The 20,474-nt window shown below is 39.9% G+C and overlaps 1 pseudogene; it reads left to right on the top strand.

The window, feature by feature from the left end:
- The first annotated feature begins 18,611 nt into the window (after positions 1 to 18,611).
- On the top strand, positions 18,612 to 18,701 carry LOC128744852 (U6 spliceosomal RNA; annotated as a pseudogene).
- Positions 18,702 to 20,474: the final 1,773 nt, after the last annotated feature.

Genomic DNA, 20,474 nt, shown 5'->3' on the forward strand with positions numbered 1-20,474 from the left:
TTTGGGTGCTTTTGTGTACGAATTGCGGAATTTACGCGGATTTTTTTTACGCGAATTAAAAATAAAATTACTGCGATTTTAATTGGATTGTTGGAATTTACGCCGGTTTCTAGCGAATTTTGGTATTTACATGATTTTATTCTGTGTTGCGAAGCTCACACTCAAAAAGCAATTCCGTTATCAAAATTTGACCTTCTGTTTTCATACGAAAGTCTTCGCAACCAGCTGTTAGAATACAGGACAGTGCGGGGTCAGTACTACGATCCTATTGACTCTAACAGCCTCTCCCAGCCGAGATTCGAACATACGACGACTGGCTTATTAGACCAGCATCTTACCTCGAGGCCAACTGGGAGGTTCACACTCTCACATTCACACGAGCTCACACTCGTACTCACTGGTCTAATTTTCGCACACACGCGTGCTCATTCTAACGAACGCACCGGCATAAGCATCCCTTTCGGACTCTCGCTCATATTTATTCATGCATTGCAACGAGTTTTTGCTAGTGTGTGTTTAGCTAGCAGCTACAGTCGTCGATCTCGTTCGTTGTTGTAGCCCGAGCTGCTGATATCGATTAGTCGCGATGGCTCGCACTCCCGCCCGTGAGTATAATCGAGCGCGAAGATGCAGAAGAAAAGAAAAAGTAATGCAAAATTTGTATCCCAGTGCGCCACCAGCCTCGCGGGGCAGCTGATTCTTCGCGGGTTTTTTGTCTCGCGAATACGCTATGCAGGAAGATGATGTGAGGATGTGCGTGCGCGAGTGTGTGGGTAGCAGAATGTCTGCACACAGCAACGGCGACTGTTTTATTTCACCTGTGTGTGCGGTGTAAGCGTTGAATGCTATGTTTCTCATACTCTTTCGCGTGTGAGTAGCCATCGTTGACTTCTCACACGTTTCGCAACATTCGTTTTTTTGCGAATTTCGGAATTTGTGTAGAACTTTTCTACATAAATTATGGAATTTATGCCGGTTTTCACACTTATGTAGTTTTTTTTGCGGTTTTGTTTCACGTAAAATGTATCCTTCGTGTAATAGCGACGTTAGTGTCATTTTCATATAAGCTGGTCTGTGCTTTCTTCTGTGATTTACTGTGTCCTCTACTCTGACTACTGTGCTTTGCTCATTGTGCAATGATTTTACTTATTTAGCTGTGACACCTTAGCCAAGTAAAATTTGAAAAAGTAATGTATGTGGCGTTTATAGAGGGGCTTAGTATCTATAAAATTGCTAAACTGAATATTACTCTTTTTTAAGTATTTACGGCTCTCTCTTGGGTCACATTCGTTGATGCACAAAAAGCGCTCTTTGTGTATCCCTCAGTGTAAGCCGGGAGTGCACCATTAATATAAAAGATAGAGCAATATTTAATTCAACAATCTTAGACTTCTGCAAATTAATTCCAATGACAGTTAAATTTGCGCAGTCATTAATACTACTAAATATTTGTGATGACAATCAATAATGTTGATCAGGTCGACATTTGTTCAACACTATAAAACGTCTGACAATAGATGAAAACAGTTCAAGTGTGAGTGTACAAAGCGCCACAAAGTCAAATTACAAATTTAGCTTGGCTGTGGTGAAACCGGAGCACAAAGAGCGGGACATCTTTGCTACTCTGTGTTCCGGTCTTTTGCTCTAGATGAATTATCACTTATTTTGGTGAGGAGTAAATTGGTTTACCATCACGAATAGCCTGTTTCCAAGTAAATTTATCATACAGAATGAAGAATGCTGTCAATCAACACCTTTGAACCGTTACTGCACCAAACTCATTGTATCGATACGTTTGTTTTTTGGTTCTACCATTTCGCAGGGGACCAAATTCACTTCCATCCCGTGAGTTATGCAGATTACACACCCCGGTCCCGTTCTCATAGCTCATATTTTTTGTCAGCCATCCCTTTCTTGGCGCATCTGATTCGTCAAACTGGACTTTCAAACCCTCCCTTGGCGAGCGGGCCCAAGCCGTTCAACACCGTGTGCCATTCGATCTGGTCTCTCCGCGTTGGTTGTCATACCCCATCGGGAGCCAATAAATTAATGACACCGATAACACGGATCATTCCCAACTGAAACTAGACTGCAACACGGTGCTGTTGTTGTCGTCGTCCGAGGGGGAATTAGTGATGGGCAATTGTCCCGTCGTCCCGGTGGTCGTTGGGAACGCGATTGGAAATGCTGGCAGGACAGAGAATGAAACATAAAAGCAGCAGCAGCAGCAGTAGCATCCAACGATATGTGGTGTTTTGTGTCGTCAACTCCAAGCATCGAGTTGGTCGGTGTGGTCTTGGGTAGAATGAAATGAGGGAAAAAAATTGTTTCCGAACGGACATGTCGAGAGACCACTCATCATGTGATTAACGCTTAGAGAGACAGAGAAAAAATAGCATCCTCACGGTGCACAACAGCGAACGTTACGTCGTGCCGGTCACGATTTGACATGGTGGAAGGTTCAAATGTTGTCGTACTTGATGTGTGAACCATATGTTTTTCTTGGTCAGCTCATACGGACCAATCTCTGTGTGCAGTACAACAGAACTGAATTAGATGCTGTAGCCTTCTCACTTCTCCTAACTGCATAGGTGTGCCGATGCGGTCACGTTCTCCCTGCGGTTCAATTTTTTTTCAACGCGAATATTTTCTGTTTTTTTTTTGCAGCGGACCGTCTGTCATCATTATCTGGCCATTTCTCCGCTTCAGGCCATTCTATATGCCATCATCGATCGCTGACGGTCCACCGCAGCGTATGACTCGGTCACGGTTCTTGATTTCATGAAAATTCAACGGTAGGAGATAGATTACGAAATTCAATAGAACGAAATGAATTATGTGCGCGGTTATCAGGAATGTCAAGGCAGACGTTCGGTATTGCAGCAGCCGGGCCAGCCTGTGTGTCAGCCAGCAGTGGGAGAAAATTTGTCATGCCTTCACGATCAAGATAGTGGTTTTCTTTTTCCGGTTGTTTTCCGATAGATAAAAAAAACTCCCATTTAACGAGCTGACCTTCCGCGCACTGTTCTGTGTACGGTTCGGCACAGTTGGGTATAATATGAAATCATGTGGAAATGGATAATCGGTAAAGTGCCCTTTTGTATGATTGTGAAGCTTTAGTGGGTGTTGAATCGATGTACATTAAAGCCATGATTGCGACATTTTATATTCGATTTTATGCACCGAGATAAAGTTTGATGCGATAGATTTGTTAATTTTATTCTATACTTCACAATAACTACTGTCAGTTATTCAGCAAGATCTGAAATGCTGTACTGCTATAAAGTTGGGAAACAAAGCTTTTTCTGTCGAATTGCCTGGAGTCAACAAAAAAATATAATAAACTAAATTACCATCGCTGATCACAAAGCAAGCAAAAGTGTAACAAATCAATTCCGAATACGGCCCGTTGCTAGCAGTCCTGCATGTTGGCTCTCGCATTTTCCGCCCGATAGCGTTGAAATTTAGCTAATAGCACGCGTGTTCGGCGCGAACAGTGTTCTCGCACCATGCCTACGTACATATGTCTGTGGCTGTGTCTATGTGTGTATGTATGTATGTATGCACGCATGTAAATGTACTTGTATGAATGCCTGCCTGCTGTTATGCGAGGCTCGAGGAATACCCGAATTAACGCATCGGCCACAATGCTAGGCGCGTACCGTGCCGGTTGCTTCCCTCTGATTCTGTGCGTATAATTGGTTCACCAACAATGTGCTAAAATAATTAAGCCAACATTTCATGTGGAAAATGCTTTCAAATATCAGTCTCGCGATAATAATAATCCCACTTCTGCGGGAAACGATATGACAAAGGCAGAGCCAGCCCGCCAGAGTGGATCTGCTTGCGGGAACAGGCAGTCGGTGGACGGATTGGCTGGTTGGATTGTGAAAGGCAGAGAAGCGAAATACGACTGGATGACTGAATTATATTTTTTATTATTATTTTAGAAATGAAGAATTTTCATTTGCATTTATAGTTAGCATATTTCACACGTCTCATATGAGAGAAAGCGAATAGTTTTAGACCGATTAGTGAAATGCCGTTCTTCCGTCAGTCCTTTGAGACCGGCTTTCAATATCCGCGAAACAACTTCAATGAAAATTCCTTTCTACTACGCACCGTGACGTGCAAATTGGCGTGGAAATTTAACAGCCGCCTAATTGCATTATATGGTGTATAATGGTTTTTCACCAAATGATTCATATTTTAAAATGTTTTCAATATGGAAGATGAAGATAATAACATGTTTTATTTTCTCTTTTGAAATTGATAACCTTTGCAAAATTAAAATGAAGAAGGAAACAAAACTTTTAAAAGTCAAATATCGATGTTTGGTTTTATTTTCAACTTCAAAATAGCAGTACCTATAGTACAGCATTCCTGTGGTAAAGAATTCCTAGCTATTTGATCACCATCAATAATCAGCCATCTTTACTTTCAGCTTCGAAAACTGCAGACCTTATTGTTAGGATATTCACACAATAAGTAAAGCCAGCCTCAGCCGCCATAATGCATTTAAAAACAGCATCGAACAACGATTTCCGACTTCTAACTGTCATTCCCGTATCGAAAAAGTTCATATTAGCGAGTTTTTCAAGAAATATAGCTAGTTTTTCAAGAAAGCTGCTGAACCACCTTGGATTTCGACGTTAATCATCGAATTTTTACTGTGAACATGAAGTTCTGCTCCAAAACAGTCGATGCCAATAAACCTTTGCAGTTTTTCATGCAAAATATTGAAACAACAATCGCCATTTAATCAAGTCCTTTTTATACATTTATTAAGAACGTTAGGACTTAGGGACCAAACACAAAATACGCAATACATTTGGGAGAGATCCGAGATGCGTTGAGTAGTTTGTTAACTGACCCTAACTGAAGTTTTTGGAGCGTTTTAGAGAACACTGAAACGCTCTTTCGGTTAGTACCCGAATGTTTTCCTCATTAAACTACTACCGCCCGTTATAACAGGTAGTGTAATATCTAATCTTGATTTTAAAGAAAAAGCAAAAAGAAAACTTATTTTACGATTGAATTCCACTATTAATTTCATTTCCGACAGATACGTATTTCGCCTACGACTTGCAGGCTTCACCAGTGTCTGTTTTCGTACTAAATTAAACCATAGAAACTTTACAGTTTATATAGGAGGTAGTCGGTAAGTTGATGCTTAAGATTACGTAACCTTGAAGTCTTTCGATCCTTACTCTCCCGAGGAACCGGTCGCTTGTTAACCGTTATCTTACTTTACCCAGAATCAACAGTTTCGAGCACACTGCAACGTATAGTTGCTTCCCAATATGATCAATCACTCTCACTGACATTGCTTTTCGGACCTTGTAAATAAACAATCTTGAGACAAAAAGCTCAAAACCATGAAAAATGACTATGAACTATGAAAAACGCTAGACTGGTAAATTATACATATTTTGATCGTCTCCAAGAAATTGGACAGGGTTGAAAAAGGAAATCTAATCGATGATATATAATTTTACTCCGGATGGTAAGCAACTTACGAGTTTTACGTAAACGGTGGAGGATTTTTTCTCTTTCTAGACTCTCTAGCAATGGCAAAGGAGGTCCCCTGTATCAAACTGTACATTCCAAAATTCACATAAAAAATGCGTAAATTCCGATAACCGCATAAAATAGCGGGTAAATTCCAAAATTCGTGTAACTTCGAAATTCAATTCAGCCTTGTAAGTTCCTTTCGATAATTGTCTTATGATACTGCTTACGGATTTAATAATGTACTGAAAGTTGATTGTAGTCGTTTTCATTACGTTTATTATTTGAGTAATCTTGGTTTGTCTAAAATAGTTTACGTCATGACCACGTATAGGTATATACTAGGGAATAAAAAAGGAGTAAACACATCCGGTGGTAGTTTCAATTACGAGACTTTCCGCAACGACTGTCGGCAACGCACTGCTTGTTTCTATCGTGCTGCACAGTGGTCCAAAGGGCGAAAAATTGAGCTTTTTTCCTAGCGTATTTTGCTTTTATCGAAGCATTTCGGATTATCAGTATTTTTGTTCGTATGAATACCTCCCATAAAATGAAAGTATCAGAAGTTAGTCATGGCTTACTATAGCAAAATTAAAAAAAATATTTTTTTGTGTTAGAAATTACAGACATGGTTTCTTCGGCAAAGTTGTACAAAATATAAAAGCAAATAAATTTGCTGAAGAAGTAATATTTCTATCTCTATCGGGTGCTGACGTACAGAGCATTTTCTTGGAAATTTCTTTAAAAATTAGTTTTTCAAACTTAGCTTTTGATGGTTGAATTTCATAAGAAAAGATTGTTCTAGGCAATTATCGAAGCACTCAAAACGCATGTTTTTGCAGAAGACCACAAATCTCTAGGACATTCACTTGCTAAGTTATCGCACATTTAAGCATTATTTTTCCTTAGCTTCATGAGCCTATAGGTTAAAATGGGGTAAGTTGATAAGTGAAATCGGTGCTTCGCCTTGAAGCTCAGGTCAAGTACTTGAATAGGTTCCGCTTGTCCCCACCCACCCGTATGAGAGTACAGCAGGCATATGTTTTATGTGTTTTGCGTTTTTATTTTGCGAAGCACTAATTTCATATATTCACTTAGGGTTTATTTCTAATTCGCGTCGTAGTAAGGAAAGCCACTCTAATTTTCATCATTTCTTAGGTGGATTTAAAGAATACTCCAAAAGTTCTACTGCTGATTTGACTCAAACACACTTACCTTTCGATCCATGCCCCTTGAATTCACTAATTAACGCGATTATTAAAACAATTTATTGAAATTATGCAACTGACTTTATTTCTTAAATTCATCGTACCGTTATCCGTCCATCAAAATTTTTCATCGTCCGAACTAAAAGTTACAATTATGTTTACGAAGCTAGCGCACATGTATTTGTGTAGGACGGCATGACAAATGTTATTCTGCAAAATTTCTGCAGGTCATGCAAGTTTTTTCGGCTGCTGAATAACGACAATGCGTTGCGTGAGTTATTTTCATTTTATGAATGACGGAAATTGAAACGATTAGTCGACATTTACTACTTCGTCGCACGAAAAAACGTAGGAAATTTGGCTGCTAGGAATTCTTTAATGAAAAAAAGCATTCAAATAGATCTCAGCTCACTTTGATTGATCGCGTATGATAGTCAACAAACTAAAATATTGGGGAATAATTAATTTTGCATTATGTGTCATAAAAATCGTTGATATTTTTAATAATTTGTGTTGGATAGGACGGGAACAGGCAATTACGACGAAGCAGCAACATACCCTACTTCATTTCACCCTATAGGCTCGTGAAGCTAATGAAAAATAAAACTTCAATATACGTTAATTTAGCAAGTAAATGTCCTAAAGATTTGCAGTCTTCTGCAAAAACGTGTATTTTGAGTGCTTCGAACGTTGTTTAGAACAATGTGTTCTTGTAAAATCCAACCAACAAAAACCAGGTATGAAAAACTAATATTTTAAGAGCTTTCAAAGAAATTTCTTTATACCTTCGCACTCGCTAGAGATAGAAATGTTGGCTCATCAGTAAATTTGTTTGTCCTCATATTCTAAACAATTTTGCCGAAGAAACTATGTCTGTGTTTCCCAACACAATAATGTTATTTTGTTATTTGTATCTTAGTAAGCCATGACTACATTTTGCCTCTTTAAGTTCATGGGGCGAACAAAAGTTCCAAAAACATGAATTCGGCATGGTTCGATTTTGGCATGCCTCGATTTTGGCAACCAAAGTAGGTATCCGTTTTTGGCAACACTAAATATTTCCCTTAGAAAAATATGCTTAAAAATCAGTCAGTTTCCGCATACATGCTTTAAATGACGCAAAAATGATGCCCTCAGTGTGTTCATAAAAAAAATTTGCTGTTATAGAATGTTTCGAACAATAATATTTTTATTGCCGTAGGACTACGTCTTACCGCAGGTTGGCAAAAATTTACTTGCACCGGACGAATAGTTCTTAGCGGACTTTTCATGCATAAAATGATTGCAATCGTTGATTAATAATCTTTACTTAATTTTCAATGCATTTGCAATAAACTTTTTCTTATCAAAAAAGGGTTTTGATTTTGGCACGGTTTCGATTTTGGAAACATAGGCGACACACATTTGTTTCCAAATTCAAAATCCAACTGTATTGCTAAAATGAAAGCAAAAGACGGTAGGAAAAAAGTTCTAGTTTTCATCACTGTACACTGACTAAGGCTGTGCCAGGGGGGCTCTGTAGCCGCAAGGTTACCGAGTCTGCTTTGACAAGCGAATGATCGTGGGTTCGAATCTTAGTAGAATCAGGCCATTCGATGTCGAAGTGACTTTAGCATGGGTTAATTCTTAGGCCCCTCATCACCCTTCACCACCCCTCCTTCATGCTAAGTTCTACATTATCCCGAACACGCTTCTTATGGTTAGTATACTGGTATGAGGACCTATTGAGGTAATGGTTTTGAACCTCATGAGGACTCACTAGTTCTAACTATAACGAGGCGAAACAGGTTTGGTATAGAAGGGCATGCATCGAAGCAAGGGTAAACCCCTCATACACATAAGCACGCATAAAAAAAAAATAAGCTTATCGTTTACTCAATAACGATAAAGCACAAAAATGCAGTGTAGAATACAGCATACACCCGGGCAACATTACAATAGATCAATAATGTTGTGGTCAAAGTGATAAGCCCATCCAAAAAAAGGCTGTGCGAGATTTCGTGTTTATCGATATTTACCTCAGCTTTTATGGTAGATCATCATTAAACTACATTTAATACTATGATAAATATCGTCCAGTTTCGCTTGATTTCGGTAAAGACAAAATTTCCCGGGATCGCGCACAGTCCCGGACGAAGTAGATAAAAGGCTATCTTCTCGGCGGTATAAACAAAAAGTTGTCATACAAAAACAATATCTTCGCATAGGAAGTGTGTCGTGCGTACATGGAGAATGATGGAATTGGAAGAATAAAACAAAATTAGGTATTAGACTACTTAATATAAAGGGAGGCAGTAGTTTAGTGAGTAAAACATTCGGGTACCAACCAAAAGAGCGTGAGTGCAAGTACCACCTGTCATTGCACAACCTGATCGTTATGCTTTTGGTTTATATCGAAATTTTCCAGTACATCCAATTAATTATTCTTCCCATCAGACACTTCCTCACTTTCGAAACAAAAATCGATTAAAAGTTAACAATAGATTAATAGTAGCTAGACAAGTTTTATGTCTGTGCGATGTTGTTTTATGCCGAAGATTAATAAACAAATTAAAATCTCTGCGTATTATCATAAGTCGGATGAATTTCAAAATTTGCGTAAAAAGCCACTTATATTTATAAATCTGCATTAATCCCGAAATACGCATTGAAACTGCCGATACTGATACAAACTCAACCCTTGTAATGAGTGAAGTAAGTCATTATTTAAGGATTCTAGCGCCAACCTAACATTTATCACATTAACAATTATTGTTCATGATTGTGTGTAACCTGAAATGCCGGTTTGGTCATAATCAGTCATGATTTCAAACTTAATGATTTCTTCATTGTCATTGGATCTGGATTTTTTCCATTTGAATACCCCTGATACAGAATATCGCTTATTGGTTTATTTGTTTAATTAAAATTCAACCAACAAAAATGTCTTATTGAATATTCTAAGTCATGTTCATAAAAATCTTACACTATTTAATTTTTGTACAAACTTATACGACGGTTCGTTGAACTCAAAAAGGCTTTCAACGGCGGAAAAAGTTCGAATGCAGGTCGTTATTGGTTCGTAAGATCCAAAGGTTGTCCGGTGAAATCGCGGCTGCAGTAGTCCGGTCGATCGGAGTGAGCGTTGCGACGCACGAAAGTTTAAGACAGACAGGATTGTCGGTGAATCGATCTCGCCATTTAATATCTTCGCCACACACACTGCTTGCTGAGCTTTCCTGCGATGCTCGAGTGTCTGGAAACCCAGGAGACGACATCTATCGGGGCACGGCGGTAGATTTGCTGGATCACGCCAAGGTAAATCTCTCAACGCAAGCCTCACAAAACGTTTTTGAACTCGATCGATGCGTAGATTCCATGCCAGCTGGTAAGGGCACCATACCAAGCAAGCATTTTCAATGAGTGGACGTACTAATGTACAATATAGTGCCTTCAGACAGTGAGGATCATTGAAATCATGAGCGACTTTAGCGATGAAACCTGATTGTCGAGAAACTTTTGCTATTGCAGTGGTGCGATGCAAGTTGAAGATGAGTTTGGCGTCAAGCAGTACCCCCAGGTCGGTAACTTCATTAACTCTAGTGAGTACATGCTCATTTATTTGATAGTTGTAGACGATTGGATTGGCAATGCGGTAGAAAGTCATTACTTGACATTTCGGGATGCTGATCACAAGCTAGTTTTTCCTGCACCAACCTACAAACACATCTAAAAGCCTCTGCAGCCGGACACAGTCATTTATAGAACGAATCACCGAATATAATTTCAGATCATCTGCATACATCAGTTTACATCCCACTCCAAGCAGCGTCGCAATATCGGTGAAAAACAACACAAACAGGAGAGGTCCCATGTTGCTGCCTTGAGGGACACCCGAGCAGTTGGGGAATTGGGAAAAGAAACAGGAGCTTATCTTAACATCAGAACATGTCTCGTGCAATACACCAACTCGGCAGAGTTAGATTGTGCTACCGTCGCGACAAACGGTATGAACAGTGCGGTGCGTCATCGTGTCGGTAGACATCGGTAACGTCTAGATTCCGACCGCGTTCAGCGACCTGACCCTACTAGTTCAGTTGTTATAAAGCAGTTATGGCTACGACCGAATATGAGTAAAACATTTCGATACGTTCATTGTGTAATGAAGTATGTGGTTCGGTACGACCATAGATAATTTAAATGATGCGGTACGATCATTGTTAAAAATTTTTTCTATGCTCTTATATTAGGCAGTGTTTTTAATTGTATTGTATCTTGCGAGAAGAGGAAAGATGGTAGTGGTTGAATACCTGATACAGAATATCGTTTATTCCAGCATCAGAACAATACACCAGTTTATCTATCCAATGAACCAATGAACAGTTTAATTTTACCATTCGAATATCACAGTTTATAATTAAAAAATTCGTCGTCCTGCATCAAGCCAATCACCCCAAAACATTGGCTTAATTTTATTACATACAAACATCGGCTTGTGTAAAAATAAATTGTGAAGCCTTTAAACCCCCAGGCTTTAATCAATTATACCATAACCCGCACATGAACTGCATACAATGGCTCGAAATTCCGATCGGATAAACTAGCCATTCAACTGCAATCGAGCAGTGCATATAACCACCGGAAAACTACAAAAGCAATCAACCAATTGTGTTCAAAGATTACACAAGCCGTGAGAGAGCGAGAGACGAGAAGAATCGTTTTAACCATATCAAGGATGATCGGTTCGTTCAATTACCGGACCACACCACTTGGCAGTCAGTCGGTCGGCTGCTGCTGCATACCGGAGCGACAGAAATAAAACGATAAAAATATGACATCGTTATCGTCCATTCAGGCTGCTGCTTCTCTCTGCGCCACACAATCGAACGAACTCCCTACCTTTTGCTTTCCTGCCGTGAGTTTCGCCGCTCCGTTCAGAGCGCAACACTGCCCTCAGCCTCACGACGAGGACGACGACGACGACGACGGCAGCAACGACGACATAGTAACCGACATTTGCAGCGAGTTTTCCGCCCTGTTGAAACAAACAGTAGGAACTGATTTGTTTACAACCGCACTTCGGTGGATCAGCTTCTGCCGTTTCTACTGTACACAACATGGTTTCCGTTCAGAGCCGAAGTCAATTTCCAGCATAGTTTCCCCTCCAGAAGAAGCTTTCCAACTTTTCGGGGCGAACTGGCGAAATTTCTCCCCTTTGGAACGATTTACGAACATTCCAGTTTCGCCCCAGCCGAAAGGCGAAAGAGTTTCAGGCGCATAGTCACCACTTCCAGCAAGGGGAAATGCCAAGTCGTTATTCACCACCCCAAGGGTAGGTACTAACCTTTTCCAACGAGCAAACCGCTGAATGGTGGCCAACCAAATCACGGTCACTATGAGATGATTTCCATGGTCACCACCACCACACGAGACGAATGGTGGGTGTGGTGAAAAACAACCTACGACGTCACGGTCGTTTCCGAGTCGCTGCAGCGACTGGCGCTGGCTGGCGAAACGGCAGCAGCCAACATCCGGCTTGTTTGGGTGCTGGCGATGAATGATGGTCGATAAAAATGAGGTGGGAAATCGTAATCAGTTGAAAGATTTTCTTTCTCCATAATTTCTCCGCTGTCGGGTGGCAATTTATGGCAAGCTAGTGTTGCTTTTGACAGCTGGTTTGATAAATTATTTTCTGCAGACTTGGTATTTATTAGCACTACCAGTGCTAGTTAGAGGCTTTAATTTCAAACAGCAAGTGGTTTAACCAGTTTTTTTTCGCGCTGGAAACGGTGAACTATTGACCTACTTTGTATTTTTTCCTGTAATAAGTTCAAAACTAACTTACCGCTGTACTTGTTTATCCTCGTTAACTACTGGTGCCGACAGGCATTGCAATCAAACCGCTACCAAACAACAATCAGTTGACCCTGGCGAAGGTAGCACTAAAAAACCCGTTATGTGGTTATGGTTGGCCATTGCAAATATCATATTTAGCAGCGGAAGTCGGCCAATGGTACAAAAAAACCTCATAGCCAGCAATGAGCACGAATCGGTAGTTAGTTTCATATCTAAATGCATCCAGCTGGTGCAAAAAAAACTTGGAAAATTTTCCATTTGCTTGTGATAATCGGAAACCAATCCCTAGTAGCAAGCCAGTCGGTATGCACGGAATGTCCGACCGCGCGGATGCTGCGGGTAAAATGCAAACGATAATCGGTTTCTGTTTAAATGGCCTTACGGCTGATGTGGTTGCCGAATACAAATTCATTTCCGGTGTCGAACCGTGAGGTCGGCTGGGATTGGTGAAAACTTTTTCAACTTGCCGATACTGTCTACCCGAGTGCCCCCCTTTTTACACGTTTAATTAATGATCGGAAATAAATTCGGTGCTAACACGATGGCAACCCTGCCAAAACTGTCAGAGTGCTAACCACAACCGAAAAACGGTACACATACCCCGAATAGACGCTAAACTCTTTCTGCTGTAGATTACTTCTGACTGGTTTCAGTCGATGGCCAAAACCTCTGCCAAAAACCGGATTTGAATGGCACACAACATCCGAGTTCGAGTGCGTTGCGGTCAGAGAAAATTGAATAGAACAAGTTTCGCGAAACCAAACGTTCGGTTAAATTGACACTTTAACAAAAAAGCAAAAAAAAAACTCACTGTCATGAAAACCAATCGAGGCAATTTAGATTGCGCCTTCGCAGACCATTGAGCTTTGCTATGTTGTGGACCAAACAGTTTTCTACTTTCATACGTTAACAACTGAAAACAAAGTTTTGGCAGTTTGCACGGTTTCCACCCATCGCAGAGCGTGATGGAGTTCCTATGCAAGGGGATAATATTTGACTTTTACTGTTAGTATTTCAATACGAAATATTCCGACGATCGATCAGTCATTTTAGTTTCATGGCAAAATCCAGTTTCAGTGGCTCTTCTTCGTACAATTGGAACCATGTGAGCATTTTTCAAAATTATTGTACAAAATGGGCCGAAGGGTTTCGAAATTTCATGAGGTATATTTTACGAAAAAAAAAACAATATTTAAAAACCATCGCGGAAAATTTTGTGAAAACTTTTCCAATTGATATTTTACCTAGATTGCTTAAAATATCATTGCATTTTTATAAAAAATTGCAGGAACACAAGAAAGAATTTGGACAATTAACTAAAAATCGGTACAGCTTGAAGAAAATTTAAACAAAAACTACCTTGTTTTCTGGAAAATGAAGACGTAAACAAAAAAACATCAAAATTAAAAAGCAAATATCAAAAAAATTGGTACAGATTAGAACTAAATTCAACGAATTTGAGACAGAAAGGGATAAAATCCCGGCGAGCTGCTGAAATACGGTGGTGACGCACTGGCTAGGGCGCTGCACTGGGTCATTGTCAAGATTTGGGAGGATGAGCTACTACCGGAGGAGTGGACGGAAGGCATCGTGTGTCCGATCTACAAAAAGGGCGACAAGTTGAATTGTTGCAATTACCGCGCAATCACACTGTTGAACGCCGCCTACAAGGTACTCTCCCAACTTTTATGTCGTCGACTATCACCATTTGCAAAGGAGTTCGTGGGGCAATATCAAGCGGGATTCATGGGTGCCCGTGCCACCACGGACCAGATTTTCGCGCTTCGGCAAGTGTTGCAGAAATGTCGCGAATACAACGTGCCCACGCATCATTTATTCATCGACTTCAAATCGGCGTACGACACGATCGATCGAGATCAGCTATGGCAGATTATGCACTACTACGGATTTCCGGATAAACTAACGCGATTGGTCAAGGCGACGATGGATCGAGTAATGTGTGTTGTTCGAGTATCAGGGGCAGTCTCGAGTTACTTTGGATCTCGAAGAGGGTTACGGCAAGGTGATGGGCTTTCATGTTTGCTGTTTAACATCGCTTTGGAGGGTGTGATAAGAAGAGCGGGTATAGACACGAGTGGCACGATATTCACGAAGTCCGTCCAGCTTCTTGGTTTCGCTGACGACGTTGACATCATTACACGTACCTTTGAGAGGATGGCGGAAACGTACATCGGACTGAAAGCTGAAGCCAAACGGATAGGACTTGTCATTAATGTATCGAAAACAAAATACATGAAAGGAAGAGGTTCTAAAGAAGTGAATGCTGACCTCCCTCCCCGGATTCATTTAGACGGTGATGAAATCGAGGTGGTAGAAGAGTTCGTGTATCTGCTCACTGGTTACCGCAGACAACGACACCAGCAGAGAAATACAAAGACGCATTATGGCAGGAAATCGTGCCTACTTTGGACTCCGTAGGACGCTGCGATCGAACAAAATTCGCCACCGCACGAAGTTAACAATCTACAAGACGCTGATTAGACCGGTAGTCCTTTACGGCCATGAGACATGGACTATGCTCGTGGAGGACCAACGCGCCCTTAGTGTTTTCGAACGGAAGGTGTTGCGCACCATCTACGGCGGAGTGCAGATGGAAGACGGAACGTGGAGGAGGCGAATGAACCATGAATTGCATCAGCTGCTTAGGGAACCACCCATCGCCGCCACCGCAAAAATCGGTCGCCTGCGATGGGCTGGGCATGTCGTGAGGATGTCGGACGACTGCCCGGTTAAAAAAGTTCTCAATAACGATCCGACTGGAACGAGACGGCGGGGCGCGCAGCGAGCAAGATGGATCGATCAAGTGGAAGGCGACCTGCGGACCCTACGTAGACTACGTGGCTGGCGAATTGCGGCCATGGACCGAGTAGAATGGAGACGACTTCTTCGTACAGCAGAGGAAACCACGGCCTGGAGCTGATTAAGTAAGTAAGTAAGGGATAAAATTTTGACAAAATTAATATATAAATAGCAGGAAAATAGCACAAACTAAGAGACAAAATAAGAGCAAAAATGGAAGATCTAAAATAGGATAAAATTAGAAAAAATAAGGATTAAATTGAAGAACAGATAAAATTAGTGCATATCCAAATCAACATTAAGGACAAAATTTAGGGAAATTTCAACAAATGATACCTTCCCATCTAGCATTATTATATGTATACTAGCTGACCTGACAAACTTCGTATTGCCACAAATTAAACTGTGTTGTAGATAAATCGTGAATCTCGGATGACCTTTGTCACAATCTTGAGTTTTGCAAGTTTCTGGGGAGTTCATGGGTGTTTTACAAAAATTTCCCGCACAGTAAAGTAGAAAACAACTCCCCCCATTGCTTAGCCTGATAAAATAAAGTGGATAGCGTTTAAATATTCGCCATCATTACAAACCATTTCGCGAAATACCATTTTGCGGAACACCAATTCTCGGTTAACCATAACGCGGAATATAGAGTTTCGCAGAATACCATTTCGCGAAAAACCTTACGCGGGATGTACCGTTTCCCGGAAAATCTTTTCGTAGAAAGTACCATTTCGCAGGGGTTACCCAACTGAAGGAAAGTAATAGAAGTCAGTAGATCTAGGAAAATAAATAAACCTAGATAGAGGTGATCTCTACGGGGGGCTGCCCACGCAATGGCCGGCGCTTCCGACGGCTGGTCGCCGGCAACACTCGCGGCCTGTGGCCGTCTCGCGCTGAGTTATCTAATGTTAGTATTGATAGTTTTTGGTGGTCTTGTTATTGATTAACGTTTTATGAAAGAGTCTAAAATTTCTCAAGTTCGATCAGTTTTTGAGTTACGCAAAAATTTCTCTTTTATTTGTATGAGAGTCCTTATCCCCCTACCACAGAGGTGAGGGGTCTCAAACCACCATTAAAAAAATTCCTGCCTCCAAAACCCCTCACATGCCAAATTTGGTTACATTTGCTTGATTAGTTCTCTAGTTATGAGAAAATTTGTATTTCATTTGTATAGGAACCCCCCCTCCAAAAAAGGTAAGGGGTCCTAATTCACCATAGAAAAATTTCATGCTTCCAAAAACACCCACATGCCTAATATGGTTCCATTTGCTTGATTAGTTCTCGAGTTATGCAGAAATTTGTATTTCATTTGTATGGGAGCCCCCCCTCTTAGTGAGGGGAGGGGTCTCTAACCATCATAAGAACCTTCCCTGGCCCAAAACCGCTATATGCAAATTTTTACGTTGATCGGTTCAGTAGTTTTCGATTCTATAAGGAACATAAGGACAGACAGACAGACAGACAGAAATCCATTTTTATAGGTATAGATAAAAGTTAAAAACCAGCATTATACATATATGCATGCTAACAAATCGTATTTGATGAGCAAAATTGGTTTATCTGTACTATTTTGAAGGCAATATGCGTGATTAGGGATAAATATACGCGTTTCATCGATATAAGTAATTATATACGATAATATCCGATTAAGTGCGACTTGCTCCGTATTGATAATTCTGTGCTGAACATCGTATATATGTCAGTTATTATCATATTGGACTGAAAATAAACTTAGGCGCACTTTGTTTAGCTTGAATTACGATTCCGAATTCGTTAGGAGCTATTTACGATAATTTTTGGCGCTAGTTGGGATTCCAGCATTACGGGACACCATCCGCACTACGTAAGTTAGTTCCCATTTCACTGAATCCCTGGTATGGGACTGGAAAATAAGGTCCTCTTTTGTTACCGATTTCCCAAGCTATTTGCCAAAAATTGGGTGAAGTAGGACACAGCTAAATGATTATTAAATATGTCCCGAACGAAATATGAAGAAGATTTTGAGTAAGATGAGACAAATAAGGCAAAAATTGGTACAAAATTAGTAAAGAAATGAGACAGTTTGAACAAATTCCAATTCCAAAATAAAACGAAATTTCCAAAAAACAAAATTGAATTGATACAATCAGTAAAATACATGATTACCGCCATCCGAGGTGAGATTGTGCCAAAAACCAAAAATGTTCATTTGTGAAAATTTATTATATCTATAGAAACTTGTGACCCAAATTCAAAATGATGATGAACATAACATATTTATTCATAACTTCCAATGGAACACAGATAATATAAGCAAACTATTTAGCCTAAACAGGGTTTCAAAGTTCACGATGAAACAATCAATACTCGGAAATAACACTTGTAAAAAATGTCCCGCGTAAACCAACCCAAACAAGAAATCGCATCAACTTGCTATTGTGAAGGTATATAAACTAATCATTTACAATGTATTGAAAGGTTATTATGCGTTGGATAAGTTTTGATTACGAAAATTATTTTTTTCGAAACTTTGTACTTTTCGAGCTTCACGGGGGTGAGATTTTGCGGGGGTGCGAAATACGTCAGTATACACCAGTACACTCACATTCTTTACTATTGAGCACAATATTTTGACAGATTAGATAGCATCATCCATTTTGGAGCAAACAGCATCATAGGTCTGCTAAACAATTTAAACTAATTTTTACTTTTGCTCTAGAAATTTCAGATACTTTGAATAAACACTCTAAAATAAGACGAAGAATACCTACAGTAAAATTAGGTAAAAAGCAAAAAAGGAAAAAGGATAAAATTTGAGCTTAATAAGGCCATTGCAAATTATTTTTAGAGTTTTAATCTCCCTCCCTTTTAAAATTGTCTCTAAAAATCGGTGGGAAATTTTTTTTATTAAGCTTGAGTAAAAATTTTTTGTATAAAATCATTTATATATGGGTTTTATACCCTAAAGAAACTTCTAACACGAAACAAAAATGGAAGTTCGAACAATGGAATTTTGAAAATCGACAGATCTTTCGATTTTGACTCTATTTTGGTATATTTTTGCATAGAAAAACAAGAATAGATTCAGTTTTCACGATTTAACTTTAAGGAAAAATGCATTAGAATTTTAATTTTTTTGTGTAAATAAATCAAATCTCATTGCTTTTTAGAACCCCCCTCCCTCCCTTCGGTTGTACAATACCGGTATGACAAAAACTTTGGCCTAATATTAATATGATTAAATTTAGAAAAAAATGAGACACAATACTAAAATTGGAACGATACAGAGAAGATTAGCATGATCCCTGCGCAAGCACACATTCAAATGAAGAAAAAGGGTTTTGTTTCTTGAATTATGAGGATTTTCGTTACAATAACAGATATACAAGTGACTGAAAAACAAAGAGGCCCCGAGTAAGATCAGGCAATCAGCTAGTTAATTTTAATTGCACGCTATATTCTTAGTGCGGCGGATATCATATGAGGACAAATTTTATTCTTTATTGTGTAAAATGTTATTTAAGCTGATCAATTATTCAATATTAAATGAAAGATGAAAGCAACCCTATAGACTGGTCTATAGATACGTTTGTACTTGAAAGACAAAGGACAAAAAAGACAATACACACGTCTACAGGATGTGTTTATCTTAATTTCACAAGCTTGTTGATAGTGTGGAGACTGACAACCTGTTATCTGGCACTCGTTATTGTGAAACACGAAACATTCTCAGGTCCACCTCTAGAATATTCATCCCCATCCCTCGACTGCTTCTGTAGCAAATATCCTCCCCCTAAAAATCCCCATTCCAGTTTCCTTTGCTATTTCTTAATGCCTCTTACTTAACAATTCAACTGATTGTGCATGCTTTTTGCAGTGCTCTCACGTTGACTATATTATTGTTATTATTATGTTTGTGCTTGAATCGTTCTTTTCTTAACACCAGAACCCCAGTTGTATACGTTAAACCTAGAAGCCTCAGAATTGTTGCTTGTGAGTTGCACGACTCACATTTGTTTTTTCAGGTAAGGAACCCTGCTCTACTCTTTTCCGCTGTAGTAGGAATTATCTCAAATTTCGTCCCAATTTTTTGAGTGTGACAAGCAAGCAAATGATGCAAGGATTGAGAAATTATTTTAATGCAACAATGGGGTTATTTTAATGCAAATATGAAGCTGAGTTTTTCCATCGTACATGTACATAAGTACAAGTTTTTGTTTGGCTATTTCAGTTTTCATTTTGATTTCTGTGATTTCTTGAAACAAATAATAGTTTTTTTTTGACATGAAAACAGTTATACATCCTGGCACAGGTACTGCTGGACTATGTAATTAATCGAAACATCGTATTCTATAAATCAACGCTATTCATTAAATGAAATTGCTCATTCAGCCGTTCATACGGACTAAATTTCCCACCGCCTGCCTGCCTGCCTCTCTTGCAAATCACCTGCTCGGAATCGGAAATCTCACATTACAATCGAATGAATTTATCCACTTACGGAGTCGTGATCGAGCAATAGCTGTCATGTTGACAACTCTTTGCCCTTTTCGGTGCCACAAAGCCAGACAGCGACGCATCGGGTTGTCCATTCGTCCGTATACGTACCATCCGTACGTCTTCTGGCATTCACGCCCCAAAGGAAATTACGAAATATCTTGTTTGGATAATCATCTCGTTAATATGATAATGAATTATATCCATTACGTGTACCGGTGGTCACGACGACCGACGGTGACGGCTGCCAACCGTCCGTTGGCCGTTTGAATCCCTTGCAGCTTCTTCAATTCTCCTCTATATATGTATGTACCTCCTCGCAAGAGGAAAGTGGGAACAGATGAAGACATCATCGGTTTTCCCACGCTTCCTAGTTCTACCGTACCTTTAGTGAACGGACTCCCACCAAGCGGAAAAACGGAACGTGAATATCAATTATTAGGGTGCTTACCAGGAATCTAGCGTCCCGCTCGATCTGCATTCCACTTTCATTCACGTGGGAAAATATGACTCATTTTCCTTCACTTCCGTGGCGTTTCCTCGCCCGATTGCACGGGAGATTCTACACCGATACATACCTACAGCAGAAGCGAGAAGGACACCCGGCACTGGTTCTTCCGG

Source organism: Sabethes cyaneus, chromosome 3, assembly GCF_943734655.1.
Source record: "Sabethes cyaneus chromosome 3, idSabCyanKW18_F2, whole genome shotgun sequence".
In the NCBI taxonomy this organism is placed as follows: Eukaryota; Metazoa; Arthropoda; class Insecta; order Diptera; family Culicidae; genus Sabethes; species Sabethes cyaneus.